The 21,664-nt window shown below is 44.9% G+C and overlaps 1 long non-coding RNA gene across 1 annotated transcript; it reads left to right on the top strand.

Moving 5' to 3' along the window:
• The first annotated feature begins 396 nt into the window (after positions 1-396).
• Positions 397-20,667, top strand: LOC104675842. Its single transcript, XR_749842.1, has 2 exons — positions 397-715; positions 20,327-20,667. It is a non-coding gene; the product is annotated as an uncharacterized LOC104675842 (long non-coding RNA).
• Positions 20,668-21,664: the final 997 nt, after the last annotated feature.

Below are 21,664 nucleotides of genomic sequence, written 5' to 3'. Positions count from 1 at the left end.
TTGGGAATAATAGAGCCTCTCCTAACAAGTGTTGTAATGAAAAAGAAATAGGCTAATGTATGTAAAAATTCTACATACATGTTTGTTAATTTTTTAAAAGAGAGAGTGCTTTCAGAGGATCCAGAAACATTCCTGGCCTCACCTCTCTCTTTCATTTCTCAAGCTCCTGAATCAATGATTAGCTCTCAGGCCAGATCCCCTGGAAAGCGCATCAAAGGGAGAGTGAACAGAATGGCTTATCTCTCCTAAGGAGGCTGCCTCATTAGTGTCACAGCCCCTCTGCCACCGGAAAGCCTGGATCTGGGCCAGGGCCACAAAGGCTAACAAACTCCCTTCATGTCGGCAGAGAGCAAAGAGTTGGGGTCCATCTGGGCCCCTCTCCCCAACCCACTAGGGGCAGGATCCCACCCACAGAACCCCCAGGCGCACAGCTGCATATCCTCAGGGGAAAGCTGCCCTCCCCTGCCACCTTACTGATAGTCTTCACTTCACCAAGACAGAACTTTCCCAATCCTGTGCAATGCCTGAGTGGTACATTGTATTCTGTGAGAATAGCGCCCCCACCCCCAGAGTTGTACAACAAGACCTCCATGAATCAAAGCCAATGGCTGGCTGCTTCCTCTAGCCCTGCATAGCCCAGGCACATCTGAAAGGAGTGAGAAGTGTTTTGAGGGCTCTCCCTGTCTCTTCCTGCACCTCTTTCTTGTGATCCCAGGTAGGCACCTGCTCTGAATCTTGCTCTTCCTCAGTTGCAGTCCCAGGCAGAAGGAGATCAGAGTCGAATGAGTGGTCCTTCTGCCATCCTGCCCTGACCTCCACCTTGCCACTCTCATTAGACTGGGCATTCCTGGTATGTGGTGCTCAATGTTTGTTGAATGAATGAATAAGTAAGACTCTGCTAAGATCTCTGCCAATAATAACCACAGAGATAGTTACATTATTTTAATGGAAGTTTCTTTAAAACCAAGATGATTACAAGAGCCAAAGGACTGACAACTCTACCGATGGCATGCCTAGAAGAGACCCTAGAGAAAGGAACCTTTCCAATCCTTTTCAGATGATGCCAAGCAGGCAACCGCCTCCCCCAGATGCTTGTGCCAGCCGCCTGTGGAAGGTTCGGGTAGCCTGGACTGCAGCTCTTCTAGGCAGCTTTCCAGTTGTATTCCCTGGCATAATTGTTAGGTATCTGGAGCCTATAACTTCAACACCTAGGTCTTAAGAAACATGTGGCCAAGCACAGTGGCTCATGCCTGTAATCCCAACCCTTTGGGAGGCCAAGATAGGAGGATCACTTAAGGCCAAGAGTTTGAGACCAGCCTGGAGAACATAGTGAGACCCCATCTCTATAAAAAATTAGAGGCCGGGAGTGGTGGCTTACACCTGTAATCCCAGCACTTTGGGAGGCCGAGGCGGGCAGATCACCTGAGGTCAGAGTTCGAGACCAGCCTGACCAACATGGAGAAACTCTACTAAAAATATAAAAGTAGCCGGGTATGGTGGCGCATGCCTGTCATCACAGCTACTCGGGAGGCTGAGGCAGGGAATCATTTGAACCCAGGAGGTGGAGGTTGCAGTGGGCCGAGACCATGCCACTGCACTCCAGCCTAAGTGATAGAGTGAGAGTCCATCTAAAAAAAAAGAAAAAATTAGAAAATTAGCTGGTGGCTTGCACCTGTAGTCCCAGCTATTTAGAAGGCTAAGGCAGCAGGATTGTTTGAGTTGAAGTAATGCAGCAAGCTTTGACTGTCCCACTGCACTACAGCCTGGGCAACAGAGTGATACACTGTCTCTAAAAAAGAAAGACAAAAAAGCAACATGGCCTGGGTTATCTGGGCAACACATTCCACACATCCTAGAGGACACTTACCTCCTGATAATCAAAATGGGCAATTCCGTGTTTCATATTTCTGAGTGCCTGTCAACAGCACACCATTACACAGCAGAGCAGGGACTAGAGTAAGGCATAGGAGGCATTCAATGTGGGTGCAAAATTTTTTTTTTTTTGAGATGGAGTCTCGCTCTGTCCCCCAAGCTGGAGTGCAGTGGCGCCATCTCGGCTCACTGCAACCTCTGCCTCCCAGGTTCAAGCCGATTCTCCTGCCTCAGCCTCCCAAGTAGCTGGGATTACAGGTGCGTGCCACCACAGCCGGCTGATATTTGTATTTTTAGCAGAGACAGGTTTCTCTGTGTTGGCTAGGCTGGTCCTGAACTCCTGACCTCAGGTGATCCACCCACCTCGGCCTCCCAAAGTACTGAGATTACAGGTGTGAGCCACCATGCTGGGCCCATGGGTGCAAAATTTAAGGGGCCGCCAAAAAACTCAGTAAACAAGATACATACTTTAGTGCAGTTCTTTTAAAATTTTTGATGTTTTGTTCATCATGGATAATTTTGTATTAATTTTATTTTTTAAATGATTGCCTTTTTTGTTTATCATGGTTACTGAGTTTTTGGCACCCACTGGACTTTGTACGCTGATCGAGTACCTCCTTCATCTCAGTCTAGTCTCAGTTTCTAAAGAGCAGAGTGCACTCATCTCAGCTCCGATCTCCAACCAGTGCTGGCTTGTGAGAACTGGCTTGAAGAAGATTGATAGGTTGATGATTGGGCTGGAGCATAGAGTAGCTGGAGATCCTGTCTACCTCTTTCAGAAAGCCACGAAAACAGATAGGCAGGGGGCCAAGTCTATTGTTCCAAAGTTTCCACAGGCCTTGAACGGCCCTTGGGCTTTGCGGTCTGGTGATCAGAGCCGTAAAGGTTTCTAAACAATCAGAGGCCTTTGATATGGTTGCCAACACCCACATTTTCCATTCTGGGAACAATGCCATCAAGGGCCACAGCCTCAGTCCCCCACCTAAGTGAGGAAGTGTCAGCTGGTTGCTGGTGGGAGCAGGTCCTGTGAGGGCAAGGGTCAGAAGGACAGAGGAGTCCTCTTAACCTGGCTGCTCGCCTTTTCCCTCTGGTCGCCTCACCCTTTTGCGTGTTCAAAACCTGTGCTCATCTTATCTCGCCCATTCCTCTTGGCTAAAGCCAGCACACATCCTGTTCCTCTCAATGGGAGAGCTATCCTGGCAATTGCATTTAAAGGTTTTCTTGCATTGGTTCAGAATTTGCCCTGGCTCTGCCCTTATTTCCTGATCCCAGTGTAGTTTCTTTATTCAGGTGTACAAAAGAGTGAGCTATTTTGTTATGGAGGCAGAGAGAAACAACCTCAGGTTCCCCTAACAATGCCTTTAGAACTCTCTTCTGAATAACTGGGGCATCAAATTCATCAACAAAATCCCTTTGGGAGATACACCATCTGGGGACCCCCTTGAAGGTAGGTATCTGGGCTAATTTGACTGCTATTTTGCAGGAATGCAGGTGGGCAAAAGATAGTTTCCACTAGGGCAGAATGTTTTTTCCACTTTCTGTTCTTTGTTATTTTGCTTGCTTCCGGTGTGAAACCACTGAATTTCAGAATTAGATGAAACTTATAGTAAAGGTCTGCCACAAGGTCTTTGTCAACCCCATATCCTGGTGACCAAACTAGATTTCATGATGTCAATCATTTCAAAAACACAGGCTCTTCCAACAGTGTCAGCAAGCAGAAATCCTGTTCACAAACACTGTTCTAAATCGGTCTCTCTTTTTTTTTGAGACAGAGTCTCACTCTGTCACCCAGGCTGGAGTGCAGTGGCACAATCTTGGCTCACTGTAACCTCCACCTCCCAGGTTCAAGCGATTCTCCTGCCTCAGCCTCCCAAGTAGCTGGGATTACAGGTGCCTGCCACCACACCCAACTAATTTTAGCAGAGATGTTGTTTCACCATGTTGCCCAGGCTGGTCTCAAACTCCTGACCTCAGGTGATCTGCCCACCTCGGCCTCCCGAAGTGTTGGGATTACAGGTATGAGCCACTGCACCTGGCCAAATCAGTCTCTTAAGATTCTCTGAATCTCTTGAGATTTTAGCCCCTTAATGCTGACCTAATGGAGATGTGCTTCTTTTTTTTTTTTCCGTGAAAGTATTCAATTCAACTCCCACAACTCCCCAGGAATGACTAGTGGGTTTCTTTTCCCCTCCCCTCGTGTGGCCTTGTGAAGAAGCCAGGAAGTACTGCGAGCGAGCGGCAGGGCCTGGGGGAGCCCCTGTGGCCGACAGGAGGAGATCAGCCTTCACGGCACTCTCAGAAACGGAAGTGTGGGCGTGTGTTATGTTGCTGCAGCAACCAAAGGCAACCAAGCAGCAAACCTCAGATGACTGAGCTCAGCCCATTCAATGAGGGGGAGTTTCAGGTGGCGTGTGTTCCCCAGGGACTGGGCCTAGCTCAGTCGGGAAAAGTCAGCATCCAAAAGTCCTCAATGACGCAGAGGAAGCCAGGAGAAAACAGTCAATAGCTAGTCATCACTGATTTGTGGTCACAGGCGTTAGAACAGGAAAGATCTGCACAGATCAGCCCGTCTGACCCCTCGCTTTCCTGATAAAGGAACTAAAGTCCGGAAAGCACTTGCTCAGAGTCCTACTGCCAGTGGCTGTCAAAGCTAGAACCACCACCCTCATTGCCTTCTGTATACATAGCTTTAACAGTTTGCAAACACTCTTATATGCTTTAATTTCATCTGATCCTGGACTGAGAGCAAATATTTGTATTTCAACCAAAAGGCCAAATGCTCAGTTTCCTCAGCTGAGAGGGTAATAAGAGTACTTTTCTAATGGAATTCTTTTTTTCTAATTTTCTGTATTTTTAGTAGAGACAGGGTCTCACTATGTTCCCCAGGATGGTCTCGAATTCCTGGCCTCAAGAGATCCTCCGAACTACACCTCTCAAAGTGCTAGGAATATAGGCATGAGCCATTGCTCCCTGTCCTCTAATGGAATTTTTGTTAGGATTAAATGAGTTAATCGTTTGGAGATCCAAGAGAACATAATAGAGGAAACCTCTCTTCCCTTCCCAAGTTCTGAGTAATTAAGAGCTGGGCAAGGAGAAATAAAAACAAATGGGATTGGCCAGGAGCAGTGGCTCACTCCTGTAATCCCAGAACTTTGGGAGGCCAAGGCAGGCAGATCACTTGAGGTCAGGAATTCAAGACCAGCCTGGACAACATGGAGAAACCCTGTCTCTACTGAAAATACAAAAATTAGCTGGGTGTGGTGGTGCACACCTGTAATCCCAGCTACTTGGAAGGCTGAGGCAGTAGAATTGCTTAAACCCAGGAAGCAGAGCTTGCAGTGAACCGAGATCGCCCCACTGCACTCCAGCCTGGGTGACAGAGCAAGACTCCATCACAAAAAAAGAAAAAAAAAAAAAAAGCAAATGGGATCAAAATATCAACTTTATCACTGATACATTTTATATAGGAGTCCGTAGCTTACATTTGTGGGTGAGTGAATGCCAGAATTAGGCAGGGTACCCATGCAGGCTCAGGCATGCCTCCCAGTTGGAAACTGTCCCTGTAAACAGTGGAGCCTGGGAGAGCAGAGCCTAAAGCATGCTCTGGAGGAGGATGGCTGCCAAGAGGACAGAGATGGGCTGAGCTATGCATCTCCAGTTCCTCCCCAGGCTCACCATTGAGAAGTTGCTCCTCTTTCTGTACCATCCTCTTTGCCACCACCATCACCCTCCTGGGCAGGAGTGAGTCAAAGAGCAGGGAGATAGGTCGGAAATCTCTTCCATGTGGAAGAGAAGCTTCTTCCACATGGAAGGAAACATAAGGGATGAGGAAGAACCTTTTTCCCTTCTAATAAATACATGTAAAGCACTTAGTACCTGGCGCAATAGTAAATGCTCAATAGAAGTTAGTGATTACGGGCTGGGCACAGTGGCTCACGCCTGTAATGCCAGCACTTTGGGAGGCCAATATGGGAGGATCACCTGAGGTCAGAAGTTTGAGGCCAGCATGACCAACATGGCAAAATCCCATCTCTACTAAAAATACAAAAATTAGCTAGGCATGGTGGTGGGCACTGTAATCCCAGTTTCTCTGGAGGCTGAGGCAGGAGAATCACTTGTACCTGGGGGGTGGAGGTTGCAGTGAGCCGAGATTGTGCCACTGCACTCCAACCTGGGCAACAGAGACTCCGTCTCAAAAAAAAAAAAAAAGAAAAAAGAAGTTAGTGATTACTATTAATACTTGAGCTATAGCTTATTCATCATGCCAGAGACTTGTGTACCTCCATTGATGTGACTTCTCTAATCATGTCTGCTCTTATTAGATGTGTGACCTCGGGAATTTTACTGACCCTCTCTAAGCCTCAGTGTTCTCCTCTATACAATGGCTATCATGATGGTACTTAAAATTGGGAAGACTACATGATTTAGTGTAAAGGGCTTAGCCTGGATGCCTTAGTGGAACCTAGTTAATATTTAATAAATGGTGACTATTGTTTGTTATAAAAGAACTTGGGAGTCCAGCACAAAATAAATGCAAAATTTGCAATCATGAAACATGATTTATTCAGAAGAGGCATGTCAGCTGGGCACAGAGGCTTACGCTTGTAATCCCAGCACTTCGGGAGACCAAGGTGAGTGGATTGCTTGAGGCCAGGAGTTTGAAGCCAGGCTGGCAAACATGATGAAACCCTGTCTCTACCAAAAATACAAAAATTAGCTGGGTGTGGTGGTGTGTACCTGTAATTCCAGCTACTCTGGAGGGTGAGGCATGAGAATCGCTTAAACCCAGGAGGCGGAGCTTGCAGTGAGCCGAGATCATGCCACTGCACTCCAGCCTGGGCGACAGAGCAAGACCCTGTCTCGGGGGGGGGAAAAAAATAGGCATGTAAAGGAAAGGCTGGTTATCAGAATTAGAGCAATTGCTTCCTTTGGAGACGCAATCTAGATACCTAGGTTTATGCCCAATTTTGCCCCTGAGAATGAAGCACCAGGAGTATTGCAAAATCATCTGGGCCTTTTCCCATCACTTTCCATAAAATGAGGAGAAACTCACAGTCTAGTGTTCACCTTGGGAAGATGGTGGTATTTTGGTATTTTTGAGGCTGTGAGGTCTTTGGGAAAGAATATCTAAGTGCTCTTTCATGTGTTGAACAAAAATGGCGGCCTCAGCCAATCACAGACACTAAGAGCCACTGTCTGAGCTCCAGGGGGATGGATACTGGTTTTGTCTCACCCACTGCTTCGTCTTCAGCACCTGGCACAACGTGTGGTACATAGTACACATTTATAAAATATTTGTTGAATACGTAAGTGAATGGAGCAGGTGCCTCAACTCACAGCAATGGTAAGATGCTGCCTAAGGAGATGTAGTCTCACTTCTTTTGTAGATCTAGGTAGGGCAAATCTATGGAATACGACACTAGAGGTATTTGTATAATCGTTGACTGGCCTTCTTGGTGGAGGTTGGAGGTGGACCACAGGTTGCTGAATAGTAACCCACAGAAATGTCGATTGTTGCTTTTTTTTTTTTTTCTTCAAAAGCCCTTCGATGCCTGTTATTTTGAATATGGGAGCTCGAGTTATTCATACTCTATTTCTCCTGCAAAGTGAGATAAGAAAAAATGAAAAATGTAATACCTTAACAATCAGGATAAGTTATAGAAATAGCCCACTTTGAGACGAGGATAGATGTAGACCCTGGCAGATTAATCAGATTTCATCCCAAAGTCTCAGACATGCAAGAACACTACATGCACACTTTATGTAATAGCAAAAGATTAGAAAAAATGCAAATGTCCACTTATAGAGGACATAGAGGACATCTACACAAGGAATATTGTGCAGCTTAAAAAGGAATGAGTAGTTCCATTTTGAAAATCAAAACAACATATGACCTATGGTGTATATTAAGTGAAAAAACCAAAGTGCGGAACGGTGTATAGAGTATGCTATCTAAGAAGGAGAAACACAACTACATATATGTATATACCTTTTTAAAAAAACTGGAGGCCAGGCATGGTAGCTCATGCCTGTAATCCCAGCACTTTGGGAGGCTGAGGTGGGTGGATCACCTGATGTCAGGAGTTCAAGACCAGCCTGGCCAACGTGGCAAGACCCCATCTCTACTAAAAATACAAAAATTAGCCAGGCTTGGTGTTGGGCACCTGTAATCCCAGCTACTTGGGAGGCTGAGGCACGAGAATCTCTCGAACCTGGGAGGTGGAGGTTGCAGTGAGCTGAGATTGTGGTAGGTGATAGAGTGAGACTCTGTCTCAAAAAATAAATAAATATATATTTAAAAAGTGGTTATAAGTCAAACCCCAGTAAAAATAGTTATCTAGGAGATGGGGGAAGAGAGTAGAAGGAAGAAAAATAGAAGCTAGACTTGTCTTCCCTGAATGTGCCTCATTTTGTAGATTTAACATTGGAATCACGGATATGTTTGTTTGTTTGTGTTTTGAGAGTCTTGCTCTGTCGCCCAGGCTGGAGTGCAATGGTGCAATCTCAGCTCACTGCAACCTCTACCTCCCTGGTTCAACCAATTCTCTTGCCTCAGCCTTCCGAGTAGCTGGGACTACAGGCGCATGCCACCACGCCCGGCTAATTTTTTGTATTTTTAGTAGAGACGGGGTTTCACCATGTTAGGCAGGATGGTCTCAATTTCCTGACCTCATGATCCACCCGTCTCGGCCTCCCAAAGTGCTGGGATTACAGGCAAGAGCCATTGCGCCTGGCTGGATATGTTTTACATAATTATAAAACAAAATTTAATGAAGATGGACCGGGCACAGGGGCTCATGCGTATAATCTCAATACTTTGGGAGGCCGAGGCGGGTGGATCGCTTGAGCCCGGGAGCTCAAGACCAGCCTGGGCAAGATGGTGAAACCCCGTCTCTACAAAAAAATAAAAAATTTAACTGGGTGTAGTGGCAGGCGCCTGTACTCCCAGCTACTTGGGAAGCTGAAGTGAGGCCAGGAGGCAGAGGTTGCAGAGGTGGCTCCGTTGCACTCCAGCCTGGGCAACAGTTTATTTATTACAAATAAATTGTAATAAAGATAGGGGCAAAAAATAAATTCCTAAAAACTGAATGCAATTGAAACAAATAAATGTAATTGTGTATTGAATTAGTGATTTAATTTTACAGAGAGGAATTATTTTAAGTAACTTTAAAATACAGTAAGCTGACTATCTCTACTGTAATATAGCCTGAAGATGAATAGAAACAGTATATTAGTTTGCTGGGGCTGCCATAAGAAGCACCACACACTTGGTGGCTTAAACAACAGAAATTAGCTTCTGTACGGTTCCAGAGGTTAGGTGTCCAAGGTCAAGCTGTGGGCAGTATTGGTTTCTTCTGATGCCCATCTCCTCAGTATGTAGATGACTGCCTTCTCCCTGTGTCTTCCCTCTGTGCATGTCTGTGTCCTCATCTCTTCTTATAAAGACACTAGTCAGCTCACACCTGGAATCCCAGCACTTTGGGAGGGCGAGGTGGGTGGATCACAAGTTCAAGAGATTGAGATCATCCTGCCCAACCTGGTGAAACCCTGTCTCTACTAAAAATACAAAAATTAGCCAGGCATGATGGTGCATATCTGTAGTCCCAGATACTCAGGAGGCTGAGGCAGGAGAATCACTTGAACCCAGGAGGTGGAGGTTGCAATGAGCAACAGAGCAAGACTCCATCTCAAAAAAAAAAAAAAAAAAGACAGTAGTCATGTTGAATTAGAGCCTACCATAGAGAGCTCATTGAACCTTCATTGCGTCTTTGAAGATCCTATCTCCAAATACAGTCACATTCTGAGATACTTCAACGTATTAATTTGGCAGGGGGCAGCAAGGGCAGGGAGGAGACACAGTTCAGCCTGTAACAAATGTCAAAGAAATCTAAAACTGCATTCTATGTTGTAGTTGTAATATTGACATTAGTGTGTGTACAGTTTGAGTTTTAGCCCCAACTAAGGTCCCAGACACCATGAAGTGTCCCGGATTCCCTTCCCAAATTCCTGACCCATAAAATTATGAGCAAAATTTAAAAGTTGCTTAAACTACTGAGTTTTTGGATAATTTGTTATGCAACAATGGTAAGCAGTGCAGCAACTCTTTTGCTCCCTCCCAAAAAAGGACCTTATTTGGGAACATGTTAAGGGAATCTGATACCACAGAAAAGTCAGAAGAAAATCAAAAAAATCTAAAATGTGGAAATCTCTACAGTACAAATGATCTGGCTTTTATAACAACAACAAGGGTGCAAGATGGAAAAAGAAAGGGAATTTTTAGGTTAAAGAGATGAGAGCCATATCATACAAATGCAAATTCGGCGTATGGGCTTTATTTGGATCCTGATTCAGAAAACAAAAACAAAAATACTCTTCATGAGACAGTTGGGAAAATTTGAATACTGACAGAATGTCTGTTCATATTTATGGTTCATTATTTTAGGTTTGAGAATGTTATTGTGGTTACGTTTTTTTGTTTTGTTTTGTTTTTTAAGAGTCCCTATCTCTTTAAGAGTGCTTAGTGTAGGCCAGACACAGTGGCTCACGCCTGTAATCCCAGGGCTTTGGGAGGCCGAGGCAAGCAGATGACGAGATCAGGAGTTCAAGACCATCCTGGCCAACACAGTGAAACCCTGTCTCTACTAAAAATACAAAAATTATCTGGGTGTGGTGGCACATGCCTGTAATCCCAGCTACTTGGGAGGCTGAGGCAGGTGAATCACTTGAACCAGGAAGTCGGAGGTTGCAGTGAGCCAAGATCGCACCATAGCACTCCAGCTTGGGTGACAGAGCAAGACTCCGTCTCAAAAAAAAGAGTGCTTAATGTTAAATCCCAGGCTACAGAAATGGATCAGTCATGGTGCTGCCTTCTTGAAGCACATGGTCAGTGGTGAAGAAAGCATGTACACAGATGAATCATAAGGAGAAAAAGATGTTAAGTGCCACAAAAATAAATAGGGAGTCTGCCTAGGACAAAGTTTCAATGAAGAGTTTATTTTTGCAAAATCCATTCCTACCCAACAATGACTTAGACACTCTCCTCAGTATCTACACCTGAGCTTCCCAGAGGCTAGCATGATATAGTTTGAACTTGTGTACAGAATATGACCTTAAGCTACTTGAAAAACTCCGTATTGTGATGGCTGCTGCTTTCCATTATAGAGTGGGGATGACTCTTTTTTTTTTTTTTTTTTGAGACAGAGTTTCACTCTTGTTGCCCAGGCTAGAGTGCAATGGCACGATCTCGGCTCACTGCAACCTCTGCCTCCCAGGTTCAAACAATTCTCCTGCCTCAGCCTCCCAAGTAGCTGGGATTATAGCCATGCACCCCCACGCCTGGCTAATTTTGTATTTTTAGTAGAGATGGGGTTTCTCCATGTTGAGGCTGGTCTCAAACTCCTGACCTCAGGTGATCCTCCCGCCTTGGCCTCCCAAAGCGCTGGGATTACAGGCGTGAGCCACTGCCCCCGGCCAACTTTATATATCTACCTAATGGCTGGTTGTATTCATCAACTTGGGCTTTCATAACAAAATACCGTAGACTGGGTGGCTTAAACAATAGACATTTATTTCTTACCGTTCTGGAGGCTGGGAAGTCCAAGATCAAAGAGCCCAGTGATTTGGTTCTGGGTATGGAGTCTCTTTCTGGCTTGTAGACACCACCTTCTTGCTGTATTCTCTCTTAGTGGAGAGAGAGCACTGGTCTCTCTTCCTCTTATAAGGGGACTAATTCCAATACCACGACTCCCCCACCATGACCTCATTAAAACCAAATTATCTCCCAAAGGCTCCATTTCCAAATACAGTCACATTGGGGTTAGGGATTCAACATATGGATTTTAGGTGGACACGATTCAGTCCATAACAATGGTCTACTTTAGCGTTACTGAAAGCAATGATCCAGAGACCCTCAACTGCATCAGAATCACTTGGTGTGCTTTTTTTTTTTTTTTTCTGAGACAGAGTCTTACTCTTGTCACCCAGACTGGAGTGCAATGGCATAATCTCAGCTCACTGCGACCTCTGCCTCCCGGGTTCAAGCGATTCTTCTGCCTCAGCCTCCCAAGTAGCTGGGATTACAGGTGCCTGCCATCACACCTGGCTAATTTTTGTGTTTTTGGTAGAGACAGGGTTTCACCATGTTGGCCAGGCTGGTCTTGAACTCCTGACCTCAGGTGATCCACCCACTTTGGCCTCCCAAAGTGGTGGGATTACAGGCATGAGCCACCATGCCACCCCATCTGGTGTGTTTTTTAAAAAATATCAATACTAGAAAATGTGTCCCAGATTCAGTAGGTTTGAGCTGAGCCCTGGCATCCGACAGCTGACTTTTTAAATAGTTCCCTGGTCATTCTCTCTCTCTCTCTCTTTTTTTTTTTTTTTGGCAGGATCTCACCCCATCACCCAGGTTGGAGTGCAGTGGCACAATTATGGCTCACTGCAGCCTTGACCTTTAAGGCTCAGGTGATCCTCCAACCTCGGCCACCCTAGTAGCTGGGACTACCACACCTGGCTAATTTTTGTATTTTTTGTAGAGACGAGGTCTCACTATGTTGCCCTGGTTGGTCTTGAATTCTGCCTGCGGCAGCCTCCCAAAGTGCTGGGATTACAGGTGTGAGCCACCGAGCCCAGGCACTTTTTTTTTTTTTTTTAATTTCAACATAACACTCCTGCTCTGTTGTCCAGACTGGAGTGCAGTGGCTATTCAGTGCACTACAGCCTCTAACTCCTGGGCTGGAGCCATCCTCCCACCTACTCCCAAGTAGCTGCGACTACAGGCACATGCCACTGTGCCCAGTCCCTTGTTTTTCTCTTGAGCATCTCAAGATGAGAGTCATTGAGGAATTGCTGGCCAGGACATTGTAGCAGGGAGGGGAGGGACTTCAAATAATCAAACATTTCACAAGATCCTCTAATTTCCACTTTCCAATTTTGATTTTGGGTTTATCTTGTATTTCTTTTGCTTTTGTGGTTCAAAGCCTCCTCACTCTGGGCCCCAGCAACCACCTTCTCTTTTGGGCAGATACTAATCCCTCTATTTATCATAATCTCCCATATCTGAATGTACTCACCATTTTGTAGTCATCTGAGCTAATCCAACTTGATACCTGCATTATTTTCTTTGGCTGGAGTACTTCAGAAAGCAGCATGAAGTTTTTGAAGTTTCTTCTTTTTTTTTTTCTTTCCAGTATGAGAAAATTCTTCTTCAACAAAGGACTGAAATATTTTCTTTTCTGGTCAATATATTCAACCTCATTTAACACCTTTGCATCCACCCAATAAAAAGAAAATTTCTAGATGTTCAAAGAATTACACAAATGGTTTCTTAGAATATAAACTCCCTATAAAACTGTGACATTGCTTTAGTTCATGAAAATGTGTAACACTTTCATGGTATTAATTTCTAAAAAGTTTCTGGGCCTAAGAATAGATATCAAGGTGCTACAATCAAGTATCGATAAGCTGCAAGTTGGTTTTGAAATTTGTTGGAAATTTTCTTTTTGCCCCTTGTCTGTTCTCTGCCTGCCTATTCGCTGCTCTGTGTAGCTTCCTTGCTTCAACCCACCAGCCAGCAGTGGATGAGTGCCCTCTGACCCTGTATTCTAGGTGCCATTGGGAATAGCAGGAAAGAAAAATGTACAATCATATCTTCCAGATTAAAATGCAGATGCAGGCCGGGCACAGTGGCTATCACACCTGCAATCCCAGCATTTTGGGGGGCCGAGGCAGGTGGATCACTTGAGGTCATGAGTTCAAGACCACCTTTGTCAATATGGTGAAACCCCATCTCTACAAAAAAATACAAAAATTAGCCAGGCATGGTGGCAAGTGCCTGTAATCCTAGCCACTTGGGAGGCTGAGGCAGGAGAATCACTTGAACCCAGGATGGGGAGGTCGCAATGAGCTGAGATCCCTCCACTGTACTCCAGCCTGGGCAACAGAGTGAGACTCTGTCTCAAAAAAAAAAATTGAAACGCAGATGAGGAGATAAGGCTATCACAAGTGAGAGATTATAAAACAGTGTAAGGTGGTATGTACAGTGATTACTATGATCTAATTTTTTCCTCTATTAGAATCTATATTCATCTACTTGTTTATTTATTATTATTTTATTTATTTATTTTTTCTTTTGAGACAGTCTCACTCTGTCTCATCCAGGCTAGAGTGCAATGGTGCGATCTCAGCTCATTGCAACCTCTGCCTCCTGGGTTCAAGCGATTCTCATGCCTCAGCCTCCCAAGTAGCTGGGATTACAGGCACACACCACCAAAGCCAGCTAATTTTTGTATTTTTAGTAGAGATGAGGTTTCACCATGTTGGCCAGGCTGGTCTTGAACTCCTGACCTCAAGTGATCCACCCACCTTGGCCTCCCAAAATGCTGGGATTACAGGCATAAGCCACCACGTCCAGCCAATTTTTATTTTTATTTTTTTTTAGAGACAAATTCTCACCTGTCACCCAGGCAGTACAGTGGACGATCTTAGCTTACTGTATCCTGGAACTCCTGGGCTCAAGTAATCCTCCTGCCTCAGCCTCCCAGTGCACTAGGATTACAGGCATGTACCACTGCACCCAGCAGCCCTACTAGTTTAATTGACTAGATAAACTGAAGGATTTGTTTTCTTCATTCCTCTTTGACCAAGCATGCGGCTACCCCAGAAAGTAATATGGCATTTTCTCATGGGACTCTAATTGGAGTACTTTATTGAGAGAGGATATAACTTCCAAGCAGTGGCTTGGAACAAGCCACTCTCAGGGACATTCTCCACCCTTTTCCTCCCTTTTCTCTCTCACTTCAGTCATTGCTATTACATAAACTCAGTCATTCTTTCTCCTCAAGCTCAAGTTTGCTTATCGGCAGTACCTTTTTCCAATGGGCTGGCCTGTAGTGAGCTTTGTCAGACATGCAGGTCCTCATATACTCACCAAAGGATCCTTCAGTTCTTACGTTACCTTTTTTTTTTTTTTTTTTTGAGACAGGGTGTTACTCTGTTGCCCTGGCTGGAGTGCAGTGGTGCGATCACGGTTCACTGCAGCCTTGATTTCCTGGGCTCAGATGATTCTCCCAACGCATTCTCCTGAGTAGCTGGGATTACAGGTGCACACCACCATGCCCAGCTAATTTTTTTTCTTTCGGCATTTTTGTATTTTTGGTAGAAATGGGTTTTCACCACGTTTCCCTGTCACTCCAGGACTCAAGTGATCTCCCCACCTCAGCTTCCCAAAGTGCAGGGATTATAGGCATGAACCACCGTGCCTGGCCATGTTACATTTTTTTTAAAGCAACATTTGATAATTCTCAAACTTTGAGAAAGCAAAACCATAACCCAGCATCCAGAGAAAAGCAATTTGAAAGCTGGCTAATTAGTATTTTGTTTTAAATAGCTAGCTTGTCTTGCCATTTCAAGGCACTTGGTTTAATTTGTGGCACTTTCTTGCTTATAATTTACCAAGTACACCATATTGTAGGATAGCAAGATTTAGACTCTTGGTCCTTGGTTCAGGCTCTGATGTTGTGATCCCCCTAAAGTGCATGTTTGATTTTACACATTCTACACCCTTCTCTTAATCAAGATATGGAAACAAACAAAATGTCTATTTCATACTTATCATATCTACCTTTGGAAGAAAATTGCAAGGTATAAGAGAATTCCCTAAGAAACATATCTTAAAAGATACAACCGGACTCCAGAAAAGCTGCCACCTGGGTTGCTAGACTGAACTGTTCAACAGGCTCTCCATGTGATTCCAAATGCCTTGGCCGCCACACTCCTCTTAGGACCTCCTTTGATTGTAAGTCAAATTTACATGCAACCAGTATTTCTTTGTTACTGCTTAGCTGCTTTTCTGCTTATTCCATTAAGATGAGCAATGTGACCAGCTATCCTTGGGAAGTGAGTGCTTGGTTTGGTTATCTTGCTATCATGACAAAATCTAAACTTATTTCACCTTTATAAAAATCAGTCAGAACTATGTATTTTGGGGGAGGTCTTGCTATGTTGCTCAGGCTGGTCTTGAACTTCTGACCTCACGTGATCCTCCCACCTTGGCATCCCAAAGTGTTGAGATTACAGGTGCACCCAGAGCCATGTATTGTATGATTCCACTTATATAAAATATCCAAAATAGGTAAATCCACAGAGACAGAAAGCAGATTAGTGGTTGGCTAGGGCCTGGGGAGTTTGGGCGGAAATGGGAACGACAGCTTTTGGAGATGAGGTTTCTTTTGGGGGTGATTAAAATGTTCTGAAGTTGTTTGTGCTGATGGTTGCACAATTTTGTGAAACCAAATGGTAAAAACCATTGAATTGTGCATTTTAAATGGATGAATTGTATGGAACGTGAATTATATCCCAATAAAGCTGTTATTTAAAAGAAAAAAGTCAGGAATTACTCAGGTGACATTGAGGAGGATGTGTACATGGCTTCTTTCCACGGAAGGAGACAAACCACTTTGTATTACTGAAGAGAAAGACTCTGGTCTCCCAGCCTTCTACTCTTACTATATACACAGTTTCTATTTTGGTCCTTTTTATAGCCTTCTTGTTATAGTTAGTGAGCAACAGTTAAGTCAAAAACCACAGTGAGGCCTTGGTTACAGCTTACCCTTGTTTTCAATCAACAAAAAATATGACTAATGTCACCATGGCTCAACTCAACCACACATGTGGATTCAGGAGGCTTTGGACTTGTGCTAGGGGCTGCTGGGGCTGGCCAGCTGGAAGGACAGCGGTTAGCGGAACTTAGACTCCAGGAAGAAGATGTTGGTGAAGCCTGGGAAAACGTCTTCCGCAAGCTGTGGGTGGAAAGTCGTGGTAGAAATAAACCTGAAGGAAAAGAGAGTTCTCTGGCTTGGCCCAAAGATACAGGCTGGAAATTAGTAAGAAGAGCAGATTTTGAGGCCAGCATTCCTCTAGCTAACTTCCAGCCCAGCGCCCCTCTTCCATCCTACCATTTCATACATGACCCCAAGGGAAGCCATATCAGGTCCCTAGAGTTGGGAGAAGAGAGACTCAGGGGGAACCTGTAATGAAGTGACTGTGGCAGAGGCAGGGTGAGGCTGAAGAGCACCAGAACACAAGACATTTCTCCCCTGTCACTTAGTAACAAGGGCCCTGTGATGGTTAATTTTATCTGTCAACTTGAGGGAGGGTGAGGCATAAGAATTGCTTGAGCCTGGGAGGTGGAGGTTGCAGTGAGCCAAGATTGTGCCACCGTACTCCAGCCTGGGCAACAAAGTGAGACTCCATCTCAAAAAATAAAATAAAAATAAAAATAAAAATAAAATAAAATAATATAAACAAAATAAAATAAAATAGGCCGGGCATGGTGGTTCATGCCTGTAATCCCAGTACTTTGGGAGGCCAAGGTAGGGGGATCACTTGAGGTCGGGAATTTGAGACCAGCCTAGGCAACATGACGAAACCCCATCTCTACTAAAAATACAAGTTAGCCGGGCATGGTGGCACATGCCTGTAGTCCCAGCTACTCGGGAGGCTGAGGCAGGAGAATCGCTTGAACCCAGGAGGCGGGGGTTGCAGTGAGCCGAGATCACGCCACTGTACTCAGCCTGGGTGACAGAGTGCGACTTTGGCAAAAAAAAATTTTTAAATAAAATCTTATTTGTTAACTTGGCTGGGCCACAATGCCCAGATACTTGGTCAAACATTATTCTGGCCCCATTCAATTGATTGAAGGCCTGAATAGAACAAAAGGCTGACACGCACCCACTCCCCAACCCACACCTGAAGAGGAACTTCTGCAGCAGGCTGCCTTTGGACTTTGTTTGCAACATCAGTTCTTCAGGGTTCACTGGCAGACTGCCTTTGGACTTGAGCTGCAGTGCTTTCCTAAGGCCTCCCTGGTAAGATTTCGAACTTGCCAAGCCTTCACAATCACATCAGCCAATTCCTTAAGATAAATATTTTTATGTGTATATATACACACATCCTTTTGGTTCTCTCTGGGAGCCCTGCTAATATAAGCAGTATTTCTCTTTCTCCAGGATTAGTCGTTGGAACAGATTGTAAGTGCAGCTCTGACCTCACCAAAAGGAGACAGTAATACAGGGACAGGCGCTTTCTGGGTAGGAGCTGAGGCTTTAATGCAGTGACTTAGTAAAAACAGCCAATCAGACAGTCCTGTGAGAAACTCTCACAACGCCTTCAACTAGATAAGGGGTACTGGGAACTCACACTTCTAGGTATGCTCATGGCCGGTGTAGCTTTGGAGAAATATGGGTTTGCTACAATTCCAGAGCAGACATGAAAAAAAGCTCATCATCACTGGTCATCAGAGAAATGCAAATCAAAACCACAATGAGATACCATCTCACGCCAGTTAGGATGGAGATCATTAAAAAGTCAGGAAACAACAGGTGCTGAAGAGGATGTGGAGAAATAGGAACGCTTTTACACTGTTGGTGGGAGTGTAAATTAGTTCAACCATTGTGAAAGACCATGTGGCGATTCCTCAAGGATCCAGAACCAGAAATACCATTTGACCCAGCAATCCCATTACTGGGTATATACCCAAAGGATTATAAATCATTCTACTATAAAGACACATGTGGCTGGGCGTTGTGGCTCACACCTGTAATCCCAGCACTTTGGGAGGCTGAGGCAGGCAGATCACGAGGTCAAGAGTTTGAGACCAGCCTGACCAACATAGTGAAACCCGGTCTCTACTAAAAATAGGAAAAATTAGCTGGGCGTGGTGGCGGGCGCCTGTAGTCCCAGCTACTGGGGAGGCTGAGGCAGGAGAATGGCATGAACCCAGGAGGCGGAGCTTGCAGTGAGCCTATATCACGCCACTGCACTCCAGCCTGGGCGACAGAGTGAGACTCCATCTCAAAAAATAAATAAAAATAAATAAATAAATAAAATAGTGAAAATTAAAAAATGCTTCTTCCAGCCAGGCGCGGTGGCTCTTGCCTGTAATTCCAACACTCTCGGAGGCCAAGGCAGGCGGATCACCTGAGGTCAGGAGTTCGAGACCAACCTGGCCAACATGCCAAAACCCCATCTCTACTAAAAATAACAAAAATTAGCAGGGCATGGTGGCAGGTGCCTATAATCCCAGCTACTCAAGAGACTGAGGCAGGAGAATCGCTTGAACCCAGAACGCAGAGGTTGCTGTGAGCTGAGATCACACCACTACACTCCAGCCTGGGTGACAGAACAAGACTCTGTCTCACACACAGAGACTAAACCTCCTTCTTTCAGGGAGGTTTAGTCTCAGGCTGGTTCTCCAGGCCCAGAAGGGATCATTTCAAATTTCTGCTCTGTGTGGACAGAACTAATCAAATAGATTTTGGGTAGGGACAGCAGACATTGCCACATTCAGCTTCTTGAAGCTCCTTCAGACAGTGGAAGCTGGTCCTTGAAGCTCCCCTAACAAATAACTTAGCAATTGTTGAGAGTCCTCATGGACATGGGATAATGCTTGCCAGTCAACAGGGGCTCACATTCTGAAATAAGTAACGCCAACATGGTCATGCTTACTGAAAACTGTAAACTACTTTGAAATATACAGAGACGTGTATTCTGAAACAAGAGTCAGGCTGATAAAAGATGAAAAGAAAAAGGGGTCTGCTTAGTTCTTAAGAGACAGGGATGGGAGTTCCCTGTAAGCAGAGTTACACAAGAAATGGTATGGAGGCAGAAAAGAGGAAGCAGGGAGCAAGGCAAGGCCAAAGTCAACTGAAACAGAAAAACTAGCCAGAAAGCACATTGCTTGCTCTTTGAAAACATTTCCTTCAAGTTCTACCTTGCCCCAAAGCCTAACCCAGGCCAGGGTGGTGAGCACTTTCACCTCTGAGCCTCTGACACATGGACTGCATGTACTGCTCCTTGGCATATGGCCTGATTTTCTGAAATCATAAGCATTTCTGTGCAACCATCCTGTCACCCCAGTTAAATTTCAAGGCAGATTTTTTTTTTTTTTTTGAATAGTATATCTTTAGTGTAAGAAATAGGAACCTTTTTTTTTTTTTTTTTTTTTTTTTTTGAGACGGAGTCTTGCTCTGTCACCCAGGCTGGAGTGCAATGGTGCAATCTTGGCTCACTGCAACCTCTGCCTTCTGGGTTCAAGCCATTCTCCTGCCTCAGCCTCCTGAGTAGCTGGGATTACAGGTGCCCGCTACCACAACCGGCTAATTTTTTTTTTTTGTATTTTTAGTAGAGACGGGGTTTTGTCATGTTGGCCAGTCTGGTCTCGAACTCCTGACCTCAGGTGATCCACCCACCTCGGCCTCCCAAAGTACTGAGATTACAGGTGTGAGCCACTGTGCCTAGCCTCAGACTGGGTTTTTTAAGCACAGAAGGAATTAATACAGGGAAGTTGGTGCTCATGAAATAGTTGGAAGTACTGAAGGAACAAGCATATAGGCTGGAGCCTTCTGGAATGTCTACCTGAATGCCACAGAACAGACCCTCATTTCCCTCCCTCCAGGAGCTACAACCTCGGCCCAGATTAGTGGGCTAGAGGGTCAGGAAGCTGTCACTGGAGGTATTGAGCTCATGAACACACTGAAGTTGCTGCACTCCAGAAATGTAGAAGTTGGAATGAAGAGCCACCACTGCTGCCACCAACATGAAGTTTGACCAAGCAAGCCAAGAAAAGATGGCCAACAGCCTCTGCCTTCCTTCTGCCTTCTGCAACGCAATTGGTGAGCTGCACATCCACAACTTCAAGGGAGTCTGGGAAATGCAGTTAAGCTTTCTAGCCTCTCTAAGCTTTCAACTGTTACAGAAAGGAGGAGACTGGAATAAATGCTGAGTGCCAATTTCCAACACAAGTAGTAATTACAATGGAGTGAGTGTTATCTTGCATTGGTTCAGGGGTAATCTTGTGTTGGCTCTGTTCATCCCCACCAAGATCAAGGGCAGGGCTTATTCTCCCTTCCTTAACCATCAGGTCACTAGGGGTGCAGGGCCTTACCTACCTTCTCAAGAGTTAATGAGCATTCCAGGATGTTGTAAGGAAGGACTGTTCATATGGAAGAGGGAGGACACAAACCCAACATTTTGCTCTGACTGTTAGCCAACAGACAATGTCCTGGCTGTTGTTTGCTGTCAGGCATAAGTCCTCACTAGACACCTACTAGAAGGCAACTAACACAATGGTCTGGCATAGGCAAAGGGCCTTACTCAAAAGTAGGCTGGCACTCAGTTCCAGCCCTCTCCTCCTGTCCCCACCACCTCTCTGTCCTATCACTTCCCTTATATCTCCCCTCATGCCTCAGCCTAGAGAATATTTTTCTAACCTAGGTAAGCAGCTTTGCTGTTATTCCTGATGTTTTCTCCTAAATCTTTTACCAATTTTTTTCTCTCCAGTTCACTAAGGATCTAGACCAGTGGTTTTCAAACTGCAGCCTACATCTGAGTCACCTGGAGGGCTTGTTAAAACACAGAACGTGGAGCCCAACCCCCAGAGGTGCTGATTCAGTAGGTCTGGGGTAGGGCCCAAGAATTTGCCTTTCTAAAAAGTATCCAGGTGATGCTGATGTGGTCTGGAGACCACACTTTGAGAACCACTGGCCCAGGCTTTTGAAACTGAAAAACTGTGCTTTGTGCTTGTAAGACCCATCTCTTACATAGGAGCATAGAAAGGTTTGTCTCTTCAAATGGGGAGATGGAATAGAAGGAAAAAAATCTAGAAGAAAAAATCAAAATCAATGTTTTAAAAATAGTATTCTAGCATTCAGGAGTGATAATATAACCCCTTTCTTATGCCTTTAATATCTGGAAGAGAGAAGCTTGAGTATTTGAAAAATCTTGCTCCTGGATG

The sequence above is a fragment of the Rhinopithecus roxellana genome, chromosome 6, assembly GCF_007565055.1.
Source record: "Rhinopithecus roxellana isolate Shanxi Qingling chromosome 6, ASM756505v1, whole genome shotgun sequence".
In the NCBI taxonomy this organism is placed as follows: Eukaryota; Metazoa; Chordata; class Mammalia; order Primates; family Cercopithecidae; genus Rhinopithecus; species Rhinopithecus roxellana.
This window is presented reverse-complemented; position numbering and strand designations above follow the sequence as displayed.